Source organism: Stenella coeruleoalba (assembly GCF_951394435.1).
Source record: "Stenella coeruleoalba genome assembly, chromosome: X".
In the NCBI taxonomy this organism is placed as follows: Eukaryota; Metazoa; Chordata; class Mammalia; order Artiodactyla; family Delphinidae; genus Stenella; species Stenella coeruleoalba.
Window position 1 is genome coordinate 1258289 of NC_137152.1, and position 19306 is coordinate 1277594.

General features: G+C 41.2%; 1 long non-coding RNA gene across 1 annotated transcript in view; it reads right to left on the bottom strand.

Annotated features, from left to right (window-relative positions):
• LOC307179935 overlaps nt 1–19306 on the bottom strand; it is a 75611-nt gene that overhangs the window by 10296 nt on the left and 46009 nt on the right. Inside the window, exon 2 of the long non-coding RNA XR_013825617.1 lies at nt 4331–4398. This is a non-coding gene — a long non-coding RNA (uncharacterized lncRNA). The remainder of the gene's footprint in view (nt 1–4330; nt 4399–19306) is intronic.

The following is a 19306-nucleotide window of genomic DNA, read 5'->3' on the forward strand; positions in this document are numbered from 1 at the left end:
CTTGTTGTTTATCCATCCTAAATGTAATAGTTTTCCAAATTCCCACCTGCTCATGTCTTGTTTCTGCTGTCATTGTTTTGTGGCATTTGGATTCCTCTCTTCGGATAAAAACGCTACCAGGAGCCATGATGCATTCCTGTTTCACACTCTGTCAATATTAACTGTCATCTTCACGATCACACTGAAGATTGCACGGTGTTCTTCCCGGCAGTTGCCAAAGAATGTACCTTTCATATTTTGTAAACAGTCTTCATAGTTGTTTCTCCAAAAGAAATAGAGAATTTTCTTTTTCCATCAAAGAGACTGAAGAGTGTATTAAAAATATTCACATGTTTTGTAGAAACTCAGGCTGGAAGATTTGAATATTACGATAGTCTTGGAAATAATCAAATGGCCAAAGACTTTGGCACGTTCAATGTTGCAAGGTGATTCGGCCCTTTTTGAAGAAAACACAAAAACTTTTCATCAGCCAACCCTCTCAGAGGAAGACGTCTCTATGTAGAGTCATGAGGAAAGCAAAGCACTTGAAGTATTTCTGTCCACTGTCTGGTCTGATTCCTTACTCTGGAACTGTGCATTATTTCTTTGATCTGTAGATAAATACCAGCAGCCTCTGTACTGTTGAGAGTAATTTTTTTTTTTAGCTTTATTCATTTATTTCTCAAGCAGTGATTAAGTAGAATCTCTGGCATATTCACTGTCAGCTATAAAGCTGGTATTCTGAGTTTGGTGGATTCAAGGCGTTCTTTGGTATTTCACACACAAGGGGAAACCCTTTTTAGTGCATCTTGAAAACACCAAAATGGTAGTCTTAGGTCAGAAATCGCAGTTGTTTTTTTTTTTCCCCCAATGTGGATAGTTTATTTTAATTCAAAATATTGTAAAGATCCCTTTTTTCATCCATTCTAGGGAACAATGATGATAGATAGGCTAAAGTGGTAATAAATGTCAACCACACCATGCTTCCACATATAAGCTAACGTCTTAAAATATTATTTTAAAATTTAATAATGTAAATACATATTTAATAACTTTTTCAATTTTAGAAAAATTTTAGATTTACAAAATTATTGCAGATAGCACAGTATTCTGGCATTCTCTACACTGCTTCCCCTATCATTAACCTCTTATATTAGTATTGAACATTTATCATAATCAATGTTGATACATTTTTATTAACTAAATTTTATACTTCATTCAGATTCCTCAGTTTTCCCCTAATGTTTTGCAATACAAATAACAATCACCAAAAAAGCTGTGGATTCCACCTATTAAAAATGGAATCTAAATGTGGATTAGTATCTCTGGTGAGAAGTGATAGCTTTCCTATTAGCTGTATGGATAGAGACATACTTGATAAGAATAAATCTGGTTTCTTTCCAGATTGATCTAGGAGAAGACTATGCTCGTTTTCTACTGTGTATGTTTCAAGATATATAAGTTCTCTGTATGAATTTAGGAAGGCAAGTTACGAACCTCAACTATTTCCATCTATCTTTACGGGCACAGATCTGTGAGTCTTTGAATTTATATCCAACTGCTTCCCCAAAGATATGTGAGTTACACTGAAACTCAGTGTTCAGCACGTTTCCTGCACAGTTTATTCACAGCCTGACCAACGAATGATCAATGTTCCATGAAATTTACATATAAAATACGCATTTGAAGAAAATAAAGATATAACCCAAACCACTTTCTCCTAATTCATTCCCAAGGTTGCCCACAGATTCTGAGATAAACCTACAGAGCCACAAAGATACCAAGAATGTAAACAAAGGATGAACTGAATCGAGTCTGCACCCCGTGACTTAACAAAGCAAAGGAAGATGAAGCTGTCCCAGAAAGCTCTGGGTGGATGAAGAGACCAACTGCTTCCCACTGAGACAGAGTAAAAAGAAGGCACAGATTGATGCTTTCAAGATATGATTCAAAATGTTTAGGGACTTCCCTGGTGGTCCAGTGGTTAAGACTTTGTCTATCAATGCAGGGTGTGCGGGTTCGATCCTTGGTTGGGGAGCTTAGATCTCACATGCCTCGCGGCCAAAAAACCAAATCATAAAACAGAAGCAATGTTGTAACAAATTCAATAAAGACTTTAAAAAACAATGGTCCAGGAAGGCGGAAGATGGCGGAAGAGTAAGACGCGGAGATCACCTTCCTCCCCACAGATACACCAGAAATACATCTACACGTGGAACAACTCCTACAGAACACCTACTGAAGGCTGGCAGAAGACCTCAGACCTCCCAAAAGTTTTCTTGAGCTATAAATGACAAATAAAATTTGTATGAATTAAAAAAAAAACAAAACAAAACATCAAAAAACCAAAAATGTTTAGGGGTTTGTGTTTAGTGAATGTCATTTTTAAACACAGTACTGTAAATAAAATGTTTCCCTAGGGCTTCCCTGGTGGTGCAGTGGTTGAGAGTCCGCCTGCCGATGCAGGGGACCCGGGTTCGTGCCCTGGTCCGGGAAGATCCCACATGCCACGGAGCGGCTGGGCCCGTGAGCCATGGCCGCTGGGCCTGCACGTCCGGAGCCTGTGCTCCGCAACGGGAGAGGCCACAACAGTGAGAGGCCCGCATACTGGGCAAAAAAAAAAAAAAAGTATCCCTAGAGGTAAGTGAATAGGAAAATGGACATGACAGCAAACTAAAATATTCTGGGATTTGAATGCAGCGATTACCCTATAACACAAGAAAAATATATATAATTAACAACAACAGCACTTAAGGAGTTTCAGCCCTAACGTTATATTCTGAGCTAATTTAAAATACTACAGTGAAACATTTTGATTTTAACCATCACTGAATTAACTGAAAAGAATTCCACTGGTGATACCTGATTTATTGGCCGGACCATCCAATATGAACATATCTCAATAAAGAGAGAATGAAATAGCGGGGAACGACACATCTAAATAGATAAGGTTACAATCTTTGAATGACTTATGCAACTACCAAAAGAGACTTCTTTTCTTCTAAATTAAAAAAAATTTTTTTTTATTGAAGTCTAGTTGATTTCCAATGCTGTGCCAGTCTCTGCTATACGGCAAAGTGACTGAATTATATGCACAGAGATATAATTTTTTATATTCTTTTCCACGATGGTTTATCCCAGGACACTGAATGTACTTTCCTGTGCTCTACAGTAGGACCTTGTTGTTTATCCATTCTCTATATAATAGTTTGCATCTGCGAATCCCAAACTCCCAGCCCATCCCTCCTCCATCCATATATATTTGTAACTGAATCACTTTGCTGTACGGCAGAAATTAACACTACGTTGTAAACCAAATATACTTCAATAAAATAAATGTTCAAAACTCACGTCAAGTTGCATAGCAGAATTGTGAAGGTAAGTACGATGTGTCCCTCTTTTATAAGTGAACTCTCACTCAATCCTCACCTGGTGACGACGTGCAGTATATGATGCTAGGATGAGGATGATTATAATGGTGGCGGTGAGGGTGGTTTAATGACTACATGGCTGCCAGGTATTTCGTTAGGTCCGTAGTTTTCTAACTACAGAACATACAAGAATTGACTGAGATTTTTTTTTTTTTTGGTCGGGGGCGGACCACGCCGCACAGCTTGCAGGATCTTAGTTCCCCGACCAGGGGTCGAACCTGTGCCCCTTGCAATGGAAGTCAGGAGTCCTAACCACTGGACCGCCAGGGAAGTCCCTTGCCTGAGATTTTAAAGAAGCAAATCACAGGCTTTCCTTCGACAGATTATGAATCAGCAGATCTGTGAAGCCCAGAAATCTCTCAGTCATTATGGTGGATATAGTATACAGCCCTTACATAGAGAAACACTCCAGAGAAAGTACCCTGATATCCTTTAACGACTAATATTTAAAAGAAAACACAAACTATAGCTTCTCCAGGGATGTCCAAAGACTTTTTACATCGACTCCTTTTGGTCACTTTTTATTTGAAGGGAAGCCGCTAGTTTTCAACTGACGTGAAGATAATTCAGCTCTCCTGTTTCTCCTATAAAAGACATCCTTCCTCACTGCTAAGTACCAAATCTCAGTACTTAGGAGTCTGTTCTCTCTAAATGTCCTCTCTTCATCCTGTCCACAATGAGCTCAGAGGGATACTTTTGAATTATGATGGTTTCACTGACTAGCAGATAAAACCCATCAGAATTATTGGACCTAGAACACAGTACGGAGGATGGACCTTTGGGAAATCCAGTCTCAAACATACAGCACGTTTTTTCCAATGCCTATGATCCAGCATCCAGAATCCAGCACTTAATGATCATGGTTTCAACTCACAGGTCAGGAAAGAGAAAGAGCGTCGCATGACGTCAGAGGTACTTACTGGTTAGTTCTGTGAGCAGCGTCCATCCACGGGTCACTGGATAGAACCCGATCACGTGCCATCCCGAACTGTAAGACAGGATGACAGACGTGATTTCTCCGTGTGTCTAGAAGGTAGAAGGAACGGGTGTGGAGGATGCTGGAGGGAGACTGATGGGAAATGTGCATTACGAGCTTCCTAAGCAGCCCAACATGACTGGAGCCTAATACACGTGTAGACACAGAGGATGACACACGACGAAATCCGTGAAAGGGAAAAATCACAGAGCCCCTTGTATGTAACGGCAAGGAGTCTGACTTGCATTCTATAAGCAGAGTAGAATCCGGGAATAATACGAGTCTTAAGATTAAGGTCTGATTTTCCTGAGATGATCCTCAAAACCTTTTCATCACTAAGGTGCTGGGAAACTCTTAAGTGTGCAGGAGTGGATTTCCTGAAGAGACTTGTAATATGGTACAGCCTGGACCCTGCATATGTTTCTATAAGCCTTTTAAGAATTAGCAGATCTCCTAACAAGTGAAAGAAAATCCCAAGGTATTTATCCAAAAGGATTGAAATCAGGATACTGAAGAGATATTTGCACAACCATGTCCACTGCAGCATTATTCACAAGAGCCAAGTTGTGGAAACCACCTAAGTGTCCACCGAGAGATGAAGAAAAGGAAAATTTGCTAGATCCATACAACGGAGTACCATTCGGCCTTTAAAAGCAAGGCAATTCTGCAATATGGGACATGCAGGAACCTCGAGGACACCGTGCCAAGAGAAATAACACGAGTCACAGAAACACGAACACTGCACGATCCCAGTTACATGTGGAATCTAAGACAGTCAAATCCATGGGCTCAGACTGGACTGAGCTGCCTGGGGCTGGGAGGAGGTGGAAATGGGGAGTTTGGAATCAAAGGGCACAGAGTTTCAGGTAAGCAAGGTGAGTTCTAGCTCTGCTGTCCAACAGCGTACCTTGAGTCAACAATACCATCCACTTAAATTTTTGTTAAGAGGACAGAGCTCGCGTGAAGTGTTCTTACCCCAATAGAATAAGAGTTTTTAAAAAAGAAAGAAAATCCCAAGAACCCCAAACAATGTGAAACCGAAACAACCAATGAAAAGCCAATCCTATGAGTTGAAACCGAAACGTAGGCTGTGGGCAAGGTCAGATTTTTTTGTTTGTTTGGTGTGTGTGTGTTTGGAATTAAATACGAACACTGTGGAAGGAACCTGGAGATTCAGGCCGGGCCCATCAAACAAGATGGGTGAGCAGGACCCGGGAGCCCTCTAGCAGGCAGCATTCTTGGCAGGAGCTAAACTGGTCTTAGGTCAGTATTTATCTTAGCTTCCGGCAGAAGCCAGAGCAAATATCTCTGGAAGAAAGCAATTCCCACCGAGGGCACAGATGCTGCAATTATATTGAATCAAAGATGAGATCACAAAATAAATAACCAACATCCAAGAGGAGAAGCCTCTCTGAGTGACAAAAACAGAGGATTCGGGAACGCAAAGCCATACTATAATTGGGATTATCCTACAAAGAATATAAAAGCCAGGTCTGGAATGTTTAAAAGCATTCAGAGGATAAGGAAAAATCTGAGGTGTGAGCATCACTTTTGAAAGCAATCGGTGTCACGTCAAAAAGAACAATACTGACATTTTAGAAAATCTTTGAATTTAAAAATCCAAAAGATGGATAACAATTTATCCATAGCTTAAGGGAACGAATATGAAAATAGAAAAGGACTGGAAAACGCAGTTCGGGGATATAATATGAGAAAAATAAATAGGAAGCAGAAAATGTCAAGATCCGACACACATCTAATCAGTCACAAAAGAAGAGAATACGCAAATTAGGAAATGGGCAGCACTCAAAGATCTAATAGCTAAGGATCTTCTAGAAGTGGAGAAAAACGTGGACCCACAAAAATGGAAAGGAAACCCCCAAAAAAGGCAGTAGATAGACTCATCACAGTGAGACAAAATAGCAAAAGGGAAGATCTAAAAAGACCAAGAACAAAGGCATATTTAAGTTAGACTCACAGCAACTTACAAAAGCACCAACTCGACCGGATTCTACCTTTGCCTTTGGGCCATTTAGAGCTATTGCCCTGCGTCGCATAGAGGTTTCAGAGGATCCAAAATCGTGAATCCTAAAAAAACAACTTGTACGGGTTTTGTTTGGTTTTTGCTTGTTTTGTTTTACAGGGAGAGCGCCACTTGTGACACAGTCTTGATCTTGCAGGACTGATGATTTTCACTACTTGCTTTTTTCTTTGTTTTTGTTTCTTTTCTCTCAGCAATGAATCTCCAAGGTGTATCTCTCTCTCTCTCCCCTAATTCCTTCCCCCAAGGACCCCCGCCTACTAAATCATAGTCAGTATCTATAATGACTTGCATTTTGCTGTAAACATGCAATTGAACAAAAAATAAATACCTTTGGCATCAGAGAACAACAACAAAAGAAGTATGAAGTATCGACTATTTCTATGAAAATGTACACTTTTTTTAATGGAGAAAATTCTCACATGTAAGGTAGGACATTCATTTAATCGGTTAATGAAATGAAATGATGAGAGATAATTCTCTGGGTCTGCGATGTTTCATGCTATCTGGAGGGATTTTTATCTTATGGTTTTTTTCTGGGGGTGCCACTAATTGTCAAGGAGAATTTACTCATAGGGACCCTGACCACACCTTTGAGAAGAAGGGGATGTATCGGAGTTCCTGACAGCAGCCTCGGTGGAGTCAGAGGACACGATTCCGAGATGTAGGAGTCCATTCGTGTGCAAGAGGCATAGGTGTCAGATGAGGAAACAGCTAATGAGAGACGGGAGGTTACGAAAGAGGAACTAGAAAGCGCAGTCGGCAATGCTGAGCTGGGTCCCCAGTGTTCCCCCAGGGTCCCCTCATCCTAATCCTTTGTTTCTAATTCCCAAGGGATGTCCAGCAACACAGGTGTCATTGACAGTGATTCCCAGGTCCATTTCTAGCCCAGATTTGACAACACTGAGGCTCTGTCCCAGCTGTGCTTTCAGTCTTAGAATTGGGCAGAAAAGTAAAATCTAAACAAACGACCAGTTCTATTCAAAGTATAAACATGTATTAGGAGGTCGGGATTGACACAGACACACTACTATATATAAAATAGACAACTAACAAGGACCTACTGTAGTGCACAGGGAACTCTACTCAATATACTGTGATAACCTGTAAGAGAAAAGAATCCAAAAAAGTTATATATATATATATATATATATATATAACTGAATCACTGTGCTGTATACCTGAAACTAACATGACATTGAAAATCAACTGTACTTCAATAAAATATATATTATTTAAATGACACACCACAGTTTTACAATATTTAGTGGTGAAGAATGAAATAAACGATGTTGAGGGAAAAAGAAAAAAAATCCTTGATACAGAATTAAAGCTATTTGAGATCGTGCTTACTTTTATTTTGTCTAAATACATAATTTCCTGCAGGTAAACAGAAATGATACATTCCACCTTGCCTTCTGTTTCTGTGTTTTTACTTTTCTTAATCACTAGCTTCCTAAAGAGAACACACTGTATATTTCAAGATATAAATATGGGTGGAAAATAAGAAACGCAATCTGTCACCCTGACATCAAATATTTTGTCTCATTGGCACTTAAAAAAATGACCACAGTGAATGTCCACATTATATGTGTTTTGAAGTGAAACAGTTTTCTTGGTGCCAATAACACCACGTCTAAAAAGGAGTCTCAGTTTTCCACAAAAGTTCGTATTATATTCATTGGTTACATTTCAAATAAGAACAGTACTAACAAGATATTGTTAAATCATTTCTGACGACTTAGGAGCAACATGGAAAGCAGACAGTGCAAATAGAATAAAATAATATAAAGCCAGGTATACTTTAAGTATTTGCTCCACAGTCCAAGCTTTCTGTTGGGTCTGCACTAGATGGCCATGTGTTTTCCTTTAGATAAGGTGTGGTGATTCTCTCTAATTAGTAACCTGCCTCTTCTGCTGCTCGGTATTAAAAATAGGTCAGTAATGACCCTCCTTAACAGATAATTCTTTATAACTGAAAATAGAAGCTCTCCTTATTCCAGGCTTTCCATGTTCATCAAATCGTTCAGGTGCTTAAAAAAGTGCCTGTAAAGCGACACCGTTCCACACGCAGTGAGTTAGGCTTCATTGGAATCATGCACGTCACAGAACGCCTGCGGACGCCTTTATTCATCTAGTTATAATATTACCTGGAAGAAAGGTGTGTGTGTGTGTGCGCGCGCGAGTGCACAAATATGTAATGATATCCTTTATTTGAAGGATACTGTTCTTTTATTTAATTGAAGTATAGTTGATTCACAATGTGTTGATTTCTGCTCTACAGCAAAGTGATTCAGTTCTACACATACATACCTTTTTCTTTTTTGTATTCTTTTTCATCATGGTTTATCACAGGATAGTGAATACAGTTCCCTGCGCTATACAGTAGGTCCTTGTTGATTACCTATTTTACCTATAGTAGTGTGTATGTTTTAATCCCAAACTCCCAGTGCATCCCTCCCCCCTGCCCTCTGGCCCACCACAAGTCTGTTCTCTGTGTCTGCGAGTCTGCTTCTGTCTCGTAGATCAGTTCATCTGTGTCGTATTTTAGATTCCACATGTAAATGATATCATAGGGTATTTGTCTATGATCATCTCTAGGTCCATCCACTGTTGCTGCAAATGGCATTATTTCATTCTCTTTCATGGCTGAGTACTGAAGAATGCTACTCTTATACATGGATTGCACTGTCCTGCTCAGTGTCCACAATAGGAATAGATATTGCTGGGGTGCAGGCAGGCCACCCCAAAATGCGCCTCCCTGGCATACTGGTTATTTTGAATTAAAGTTACTTAAGAAACAGCCGATGCAGGAAGGACACTCTGACCCTCCTCTCTGTCCCCCTGAAGCAGGAAATACATCCCCCCCGTGAAAGGTTCCCTCCCTGCATCTGGACACAGAAGGACATCCTTACGGCCAGAGACAGGGAGTTTGGGCTGAGAAGCCTGTTCTTTCTTTAACTGACTGCCTCAAGCCCGAACTCTGATTAGATTCTTCATTAACTAAACACCGGTGTTCCTTTGTCCTGTTGATGCCTCACAAATGTATTGTTCCTTTGTGTAAAAAGTATAAAAGCCACCTGCTTTGGCCACTTCTTAGGTCCCATTTCTAGGAGACCTCTGTGCACACAAATTAAAATGTGCTTCTTTTTCTCCTGCTCAGCTGTCTTGTGTTAATTTTATTATTAGTCCAGCCACAAGGACTCAAGAGGGGTAGAAGGGGAAATCCCCCCTCCCCTACAATATTATAAGAGATTAAAGATAACAGACAACCGTTTTTCTCAAGTTGTCTATAAACACGTCTCATCACATGACTGTCACAGTCAGAGTCATTTATTCAGCACAACAAACATGTATAAAAGCGCTCTGTTCTGAAACAGCAAACATTTGCCTAAGAGATTCTAAGACTTAACAACCATACAATTTCATGAACACTCCTGACACACGGTTTCGGACCTTATACTTAATGGAATGGGATTTTTTTTTTCCTAACTGAAATTATGTTTGTAAAAAGAAAACCACTGTTTCATTTCATTTCAATTCTATTCTGTTCAACATTACTGGGTTGTAGTCAGGTAGAGTTTCTGAAAGCGAAAGGATATAGAAATCGTCTTGAGGCAAAAGCAACTGAGAAAAGTAAATGAAAGGTCTTCTCAGAGATATTAGCAATTTTATCACATAAATACATTAGGCGCTCTGTTTTATTGATCACAGAAAAGCAAGTGTTCACACTCTACGCACGCACGCACACACACACACAGTCACACATGAAGATATCCGTTTCATTTACAAATGTAAACATCTTGTTCTTTCTGTGTCTGAAGGCTCATGTCTCACAATGTAATCCACACCTCATTTCCTGTTCATGGACCGGGCTGTTACAGACCCCTGCGCATGGCTGCCACGGACCAGCTGCCGTGTCCCCTGCGTTGGCAGGTGGATTCTTAACCACGGAGCCACCAGGGAAGCCCCCTTTGCTCATTTTTTTAATCAACTTACTTGGGGGTTTTTTTGCTATTGAGTTGTGGGAATTGCTTACACTTTTATGCCTTTGTATTGCCTATTTGCACTGCTAATTCCTCCAACTTCAGCAAGGGTAAATGTTGATAACAGTGAGAATAAGCATTTTTTCTGTTTTTCCTCATTTTAATGGGTATTTCCCTTAGCATTTCCCCTGTAAGGACATGATGCCTTTGGGCTACACATATTGAATTTGGTATCATTACTTTCTGTTGTTGTTTGGTTAGTTTCGGCTCTTGTTTAGGGTAGACATTTATGCATTTTCCCTATTTAAAAATCAGGATTTTACCGTATTGAATATATTGAAGATTTGTGACTCACATATGATCAGTTATTAATAATACTGCATATTACTACAGAGAAGCTGAGGCCTGTATAAATTTTAATACTTCTAAATCAGTTTAATCTTTTTGCCAAGGATACTCGTCTACCATGGCCAAGACTTTGTCTAACTTATGACAGATTAACTTTCCTGACATAACATGGGTCTTTCCAAAGAATGATTTCAAGTGTGAGGTTATTTCTGACATTTTGGGGGGATTAATCTGTAATAACTGATATATATCATAATTTTGGCTTTGTTTTCTGGACAATTATGCTTATATTGGTCTTTTTGATAGATATATCCCTCAAAGTCTTTTTAATGTCTTTTTATTCTGTTTCATTGCATTGACTTTTCTTACACCTATCCTCTCTGTCTCTTCATTATTTTCCCTACAGGTTATATTCTTTCTTGCTTTTCATTTCCATTTCTGTGATTTTTACTCCCTCTTCACGACAGTGTTATGTTGGTTCATGACCACATTCTGCTGTCTTCTTGCCATCTTTTTTTTGAGTGATTGTATTTTGACTTTGTTTTCTTCCTTCATGGGTGTGAATTGCTTTATTAAAGATGTGTAAGTGTTCTAGAAAGTAGTGTATAAAATTTATTGTTTTTAAAACTCTTCAACCTTGTTTTTATATACGCCAAGGTCCTTGTCCTGAAGTAGGTTATAATGTTACACCCATACACTTCCTTCAGACTTTGGGTATTAGTTCCTCATTATTCTGTATAATTTCTCCTCCACCTCTTTCCTGTTTTGTCTATCATTACTGCTGTCACTCTAAAATATGTAGACCTAGCAGTATGGTCAGAGCAGACTTCTTACCATGACACTTACTGAGGTTATAATTCAGGGGCAGAATTTAGTGGGATAGTTCTGAAAATTCCCTGCTCAAAATATCATCATTTTTCCCAGTGTGAATTAGAAGTAGAATAATTCAAAGGAAAAGAGAGAGTTTGCAGGGTTGGGTGAGCTCTTGGTTCAATTTCGCTTTCGTCATGAACCATCTGGGTTAAATTTACGTTGCCATCACTCCGAAGTACTGACGTGTTTTACTGAACTCGTGTTCACTGTACCAATTCTTTGCCATGGTCATTAGATGTGTCCCTACTTCACTTTCCTGGTTCCGGGTAGCTGTACGGGTGCAGTACACTTCCGTTCTAGTTAATAAATATAGCTTATTCACATCGAGGTAACTCATTCAATCAATATCATTTCAATGATCAATAACATGTGAACCCTTAAAGTCTTATTTCAGGGACTTCCCTGGTGGAGCAGTGGTTAAGAATCCGCCTGCCAATGCAGGGGACATGGGTTTGAGCCCTGGTCCGGGAAGATCCCACATGCCGCAGAGCCACTGAGCCTGTGAGCTTCAACTACTGAGCCCGCGCACCACAACTACCGAAGCTGACGCGTCTAGAGCCCGTGCTCCGCAACAAGAGAAGCCACCGCAATGAGAAGCCCATGCACCGCAACGAAGAGTAGCCCCTGCTCACCTCAACTAGAGAAACCCCACATGCAGCAACAAAGACCCAACGCAGCCAAAAATAAATAAATAAAATTTTTTTTTTAAAGTCTTATTTCAGGCAGGGAGATTCAAGTGGAAATCTGACAAGCTCCTCATTTGTGCCCTCAAGTAATCAAGTGATGGAGAAAGGAAAGGAATTATTTCATTATAATACTGGTATATTTTTATGCAGGATGCATACATATAGGACAGGGCTTTGTGAATGGGAATAAAAGTGTAAGAGAATGTTCTGGAAGGAGATGACATCGGACTGGACGCACTGAGGATGATAAGGCATCCACTAGGTAAGGGCTGGTGGTTTGTGGCAGAGGGTGCAGCATGTATCTTGCCAAGGCTCTGGAGACCACACACCTCATGGACACGGTCGCTAGTAACTCAGGGACCCCGGACATGCATGGGAGTGGACGGACGCAGAGGTAGAAAAGGCAGGATGCTAACAGCAGCTGTAGAGATGGCAGAGAGATTCAGAATACAGCTGCGACATTTAATAGCAAGGGACCACGAGCAAGCAAGATTTTAACTGCAAGCGTGGAAAGCAACAATGTGTGATTTTTGGCAAGAGACTCTTCAGCTGTGAGAGGATAAGGAAGTTCATTTTGAGCGGGCTAAGGAATGAATGGAAGATGAGAAAGGCGAGCAGTGAGATGGAGATGACTCTAGGAGATGAGATGTCACGAAAAGGAAGAAGGATACGACAACATTCAACGCTAGGACACCGCACAACGGCTTGTCCTGCAGTTCTGCTCTGCGCTGTAGGAGGTCTGGAAATGGACGCGATCTGAAGAAGCACGTTTGGGGAACACTGGCGGAGGTCGATTCCTGAGAATGTGGGGCAACCGTAAGATCCCGATTATGGCAAAGAATTCTGAAAATGGTAGAGAAATAATTGGACGGTGGGTGGATAAAATTTCTTAAATTAAGGCAGAACCCCAGAATGGACTTGGCCACTGGAAATTCAAATCCTAGATTTGATGCTTAGCAGAAGTGAAGTGGGGACAGCATGTCTGACGGGCAGTGGCCACACTGTCAGCTTCATTTGTAAAAGGAAGATCATTCTTTTCTAATTTGATCAATGGCCTGAAAGCTGTGATGATGAGAACTGACAGCTTTAAATCTCTGGATATAATTTATCTGGACACCAAGGCGTATTTTGAAATGCATGGCTGTTTGAAAAAAACACGAGAGTGAGATATTACAAGGATTACAAGTGAACTGGGCAAAAGTTAAAGATTATCTAGGTACTTAAATGATAAATAGATGATAGATAGAAGCTGAAAGTTTTATATATATGTGTGAAAATTAAGACTGAATGATCTATTGTGTTTTGTCTTACTGGAAAACTCTAACGCAGAGAGTGCTAATTCAGATGCCAATTGTTGCTGGCTTGAACAGGCTGACAGTATGCGTAAATTAAAAAAAAACAAACGTACACTTAGTATATTCACTGAAGATTCTTCCACGTCTTTTTATGGCTTGAAAGCTCATTTCTTTTTAGCGCTGAGTAACAGACCCTTCTGTGGATGGAGCATGGTTTCTTTGTCCACTCACCTACTGCAGGACATCCTGGCTGCGTCTGAGTTTGGGCAATTATAAATGATGGTGCTATAAACAGTACAGGCTGTGTGATTCTAACTATGTGACATTCTGGAAAACCCCAAACCATGAGGACAATAAAAAGATCAGTGCTTGTCACGGGTTAGGAGGGAGGGATGAGCGCACAGAGCAGAGGATTTGAGAGCACTGAAGCTCCCCTGTATGACATTACAATGGGGGACACGTGTCATTTTACACTTGTCCAAACCCACAGAACGGGCAACACCAGGAGTGAAGCCCGCTGCAAACTAGGGACTTGAGGTGATGATGATGCTTCAATGTAGGTTCATCAGTTACAACAGCTGTACCATCTGTGGGAGCTGCTGACACCAGAGAAGGCTGTGTCTGGGTGGGAGTGGGGGTACGGAAACTGTCTGTCCCTTCCTCTCGATACTGCTGTGACCCTAGAATTGGTCTGAAAAATAACGTCTATATAAAAAATCATCTTACCAAACAACCGAGCAATCCCCTTCCTATGTCCTTAACTCAAGAGAAACGAAAACCAGAATCACACACGAATCCGTTCGCGTATACTCCAGACAGCGTCAACTGGAAAGAAAGCGGACATCCCACAAAACACGACGAGATAAAAAGTGGAGTCTTCACACACACGTAGAATGGGACTTGGCTTTAGAACGGCTGGACACGTCAGTACCTGCATCTCCGTGGTTGAGTGTCTACGTCACCTGCTGAGCCACAAAGACAAACACAAAAAAGTACATGCTGTCTTCTTTCCTATATTTGACATTCTGAAGCGTGTACGGTGACAGAAAACACGCCAATGGTTGCCTTAGGGCTACGAACAGCAGAAGGTTCTGTCTGAAAAAGGACAGGCGGGGATGTCTGGGGTTCTACGGGGGTTCTGTGCGTTGATTGTGGTGGGCAAGTGGCTACGCTAATTATACAACTTTTTCAAACTCACTAAACTGTGCACTTTCAATGGATGTAGTCCCCAATTCCTAACAGACACATTACTATAGATAAAATAAACAACAAAGACCTACTGTATACCACAGGGAACACTACTCAACATTCTATTATAACTTATACGGGAAAAGAATCTGAAAAAGGATACATATATATGTATAACTGTATCACTCTGTGGTGCAACGGAAACTAACACACACTGTAAATCAATTATACTTCAACAACAACAAAAAATATTTTAAAAAAATTAAGTGGATGTAGTCCATTGTATGCATTAGACCTCAGCAAATTAGATGAAAAGGACAAGTTGACATCAACACATTCATACACCTGTGAAATACACACACTCAGTAAAGGTTAAAATCCAACATCACGCTCCTAGAAGAGATGCACAGTAGTTACAAGAATCCCTTAAGTTTAAAAGAAGTGGATTCGAGACCTCTCTGGTGGTCCAGTGGTTAAGACTCCACACTCCCAATGCAGGGGGCCCGGGTCTGATCCCTGGTCAGGGAACTCAGATCCCTCATGCCTGCCGCAACTAAGACCCGGGACAGCCACATAGATAAATAAATGTTAAAATAAATTAATTAATAAAAATAAAAATAAATAAGTGGATGGGAAACATCTACTATGCAACACGAGGCATAAGAAAGCTGAAGCAACTGTGTTAAAACCAGACAGGATGGGGCTTCCCTGGTGGCGCAGTGGTTGAGAGTCCGCCTGCCGATGCAGGGGACACGGGTTCATGCCCGGGTCCGGGAAGATCCCACATGCCGCGGAGCGGCTGGGCCCGTGAGCCATGGCCGCTGAGCCTGCGCGTCCGGAGCCTGTGCTCCGCAAACGGGAGAGGCCACAACAGTGAGAGGCCCGCGTAGCGCAGGGGAAAAAAAAAAAAAAAAAAACCCCAGACAGAGTAGACTTCAGGAATATACGAGTATCAAGGATCACTAATGATAAGGGGTTAAATCAACAGGAAAATATAACCGTATTACAGATGTATGTCTGCAAATAACAGATTCAAAATAGAGGGAGCACCATTCTGAGAGATCTAACGTTGAAAACGGACAAATCCACAGTTACAGATTCCGAGTTCAACCCTCCCCTCGCAGTAACTGGATAAAGTATCACTAAGGGCAGAGGTGATGGGAGCTGCCCCCTCCGACACCTTGAAATAACTGACCTCCGCCAAGCGTAGAACACATCCTCTCAAGGGCACATGAAACACCCACAAGGGTCACATACTCTGGGCCATGAAATAAGTCATAACACGTTTTCAAAGACTGGAGTTCTATCAAATGTAGTCTTGGATCAAAACAGAATTAAGTTAAAAATCAATGAAAACAACGACCTGGGAAATCCTTGAATATTTGGCAATTTAAGAGACATAGTTCTGCTTTGTACAACATGGGTCATAGAAGGACAAGAAGCATGAAAAACCCAACCTATTAAAAATTAGATGGAGCTAAAGCAGCACCTAGAGGGATATTTATGGCTTTACACGCCCCTATGAGATTTCGTAAAGGATTAAATCAACGTACTTTTTCTCTAAGAATCTAAAAAAAAGAGCAAATTAAACCCAGCACAAGATGAAGGAAACAGTAGATATATGAATATATGAAATCATAAATCACTGAAAGAAATCAATACAGAATATATGCTTTCATATATTAATTTTCAGTGCTCTACGATTTCTTTAGAGAGATGCCAGACACCTGGGAAACGCTTCCTTTTTTTTTAAAATTTATTTATTTTTGGCTGTGTTGGGTCTTTGTTGCTTTACAGAGGCTTTCTCTACTTGCGACGAGCAGGGGCTACTCTTCGTTGCAGTGTGTGGGCATCTCACTGCAGTGGCTTCTCTTGTTGCGGAGCACGGGCTCTAGGTGCGCAGGCTCCAGTAGTTGTGGCACACGGGCTCAGTAGTTGTGGCTCGCGGGCTCTAGAGCGCAGGCTCAGCAGTTGTGGCGCACGAACTTAGTTGCTCCACGGCATGTGGGATCTTCCCATACCAGGGCTCGAACCCGTGTCCCCTGCATTGGCAGGCAGATTCTTAACCACTGAGCCCCCAGGGAAGTCCCTGCTTCCTAATTTTAATAAAAGTGAAGAGGTAGCAAAGGAAGAATGAGTTTCAGAAAAAATGGGCAGCATGAAGATTGGGTACACTGTGACACGACCCTTCTTGGTGACACACAACATCATTGCTAAGATTCCTGACAAACCTACAGGAGCAGAGTCCTTGCGGGAACCAGCCAAGGAGGTTTTCTGTACGAAGATGGTCCCGTGACACAGCAGTAGGCTTGTGTGTGGACACCGGAAGGTGGAGAGAAGCATGGGACAGAGCTGGGGACCTTTTAGAAACCACGGCTTGAGAGTGGACACATGACATGCTGTCCTTCTGCAAATGTCTACTGGGCATTTTTATAAACGTTGGTATAAAGTATTGAGGAAGCTTAGAAGACCCTTCCTTCTCCTGGGGAGCTTCCCATTCGTCTGGGAAAAGCAAACAAGTAAATACATGTCTATTAGGTCAGATGTCGATGAGTCGTGGCGCGCAAAATAAAACGGAGAAAACAGCTGCGACAGACTACAGGTTTGAAGGAGGACGCCTTAACATAATCGAAGGAACATTGCCCCACACAGAAAGAAGGGCAAGGGCAGACACCTTGGGATGACCATGCTTCTGCCACTGGGAGATTAAGTGTGTGTCCCGGGTGGAGGGCTACTGAGCCTGTGAGGTCATGGAGGGTCTGGGGACCCGGTCAGCTGTGACCTTACAAGATTTACATGGACTTTGGGGTAGAAGTTTTCCCTGGGAAGACTTTGGAATTTTCTAAGTGGTGGCTAACATCACAATATTTGTACCTCTTCAGTGGTCACGATGCTTGCTTTGTTTGCAATACTTTTGCACAGCAAATGAGTTGAAATGGAAGCGCTTTGAAAAGAAACAGGCCAGAAAAGATCGGGGTCGGAGGCTTTCCATTTTAGCCTGTGCCAAAGCTGTCCATTAATACTTTATGGAAAAGGCAGGGGGAAATTGAGTCTGTTTTGCACAAACTATTGAAACCTCTGAAATATTCATTTTAAAAATAGCAAGCGATCTTTTTTTCTTTCTCCCCTGAAGAAAAATAAACAACCCTGTTCAACCAACTGCTCCCTCCTTGGAAACAAGTGTCTTGGCCATTTACCAGCTCTCACTGAAAGTATGTTATAGATAGAAAGCCAACAGGCTATTGTAACTCAACTTACAAGCGGAACTTATTTATCTTTTATCAGCGCTCTACAGGAAAATCAGGGTCTTGCAATGTCCTGGAACCCTTGCACAGAACTGGTGAAAATGAGATGTGTTTCCTTGGAACTTCTGAAAATCTGCCCTTCCCCACATTTATAGAGAGACGTGGGGTGTGTAGTTTCTCTGGTGTTTTTGTTTTGTTTTGCTCAACCGTAAGATACGAATAAGTGAGACCTTCAAAGGATGGATTAGTGAGAGCTTTCATACCAGTAAGGAGACATTTAAAATTTTCACTAAGTTTCTCTATGCATGCAAAAATCCTCTGCTTGGTTCAACTTGAATTTTATATATACTTATAATCAACATGGTTAACATGAAAGTATATTATGCATTATATAAAAGTATACATTATACTATTATAAAATTATATGTAATATAATATATATTAAATATTTTATATATTTATATTAGAGACGTTTATTATGTTTAATATATATTTACTATATATATCTTACATTCGTTCTGTTTCTCTGGAGAACCCTAATACAAGCTTCATGAGCAATTATTAAAGAATGCCTTTTAGATTTGCAAACAATATTATGGGGCTTGAGAAACATGTATTTGCTATATTTGATTGTTCCTCTCTCTTCTGAATCATATTATACTGTTGATATTTATTTTGATTATTCCTCAATTAAAAAAGTGACTTTAGCACCTATTCCTCTCCAAATATGCCACGCTTCTCTCTCCTTCTCTTGCCAAATTCTTCAAGAGAGGTGTCTAAACAAGAGTACCCCTATCTCTCCTTTTCATGTCTCTCTGGAACGCACCTCAAAGCCAAGGGGAGGGTGGGGCTTATGGATGTCATACGGACAGGAGCCGACATGATGAGTGACCGGGATGCACCCACATTTCAACCATCTCCACACCGTGAAGTACGACGGATCACGTCAAGTTCTGACCTAATGACATGCCACATGCCACCTCTGAGAAGAAACTTGCAATGTCATCGTGGGGTTCGGTGCAAACTCCTGTTTTTCCCTTTGCCCCGAGAATGGGCACTTCCCACAGAAAGAGCTATTTCTCCTCTGGTGTCCTGGAATGAGGAAACATGGAGCAGAGCCTTCCACGAGCTGCCGCGTGCATGGCCGGGAGGCTGAAATAAACACTGACCCGTGTCGACTACCACTGACGCTGGGTGCTGGGGCCACCAGCCAAGGGGGCTGAGGAAGACGTCTGGTATGTTCTCACACATCACGTGT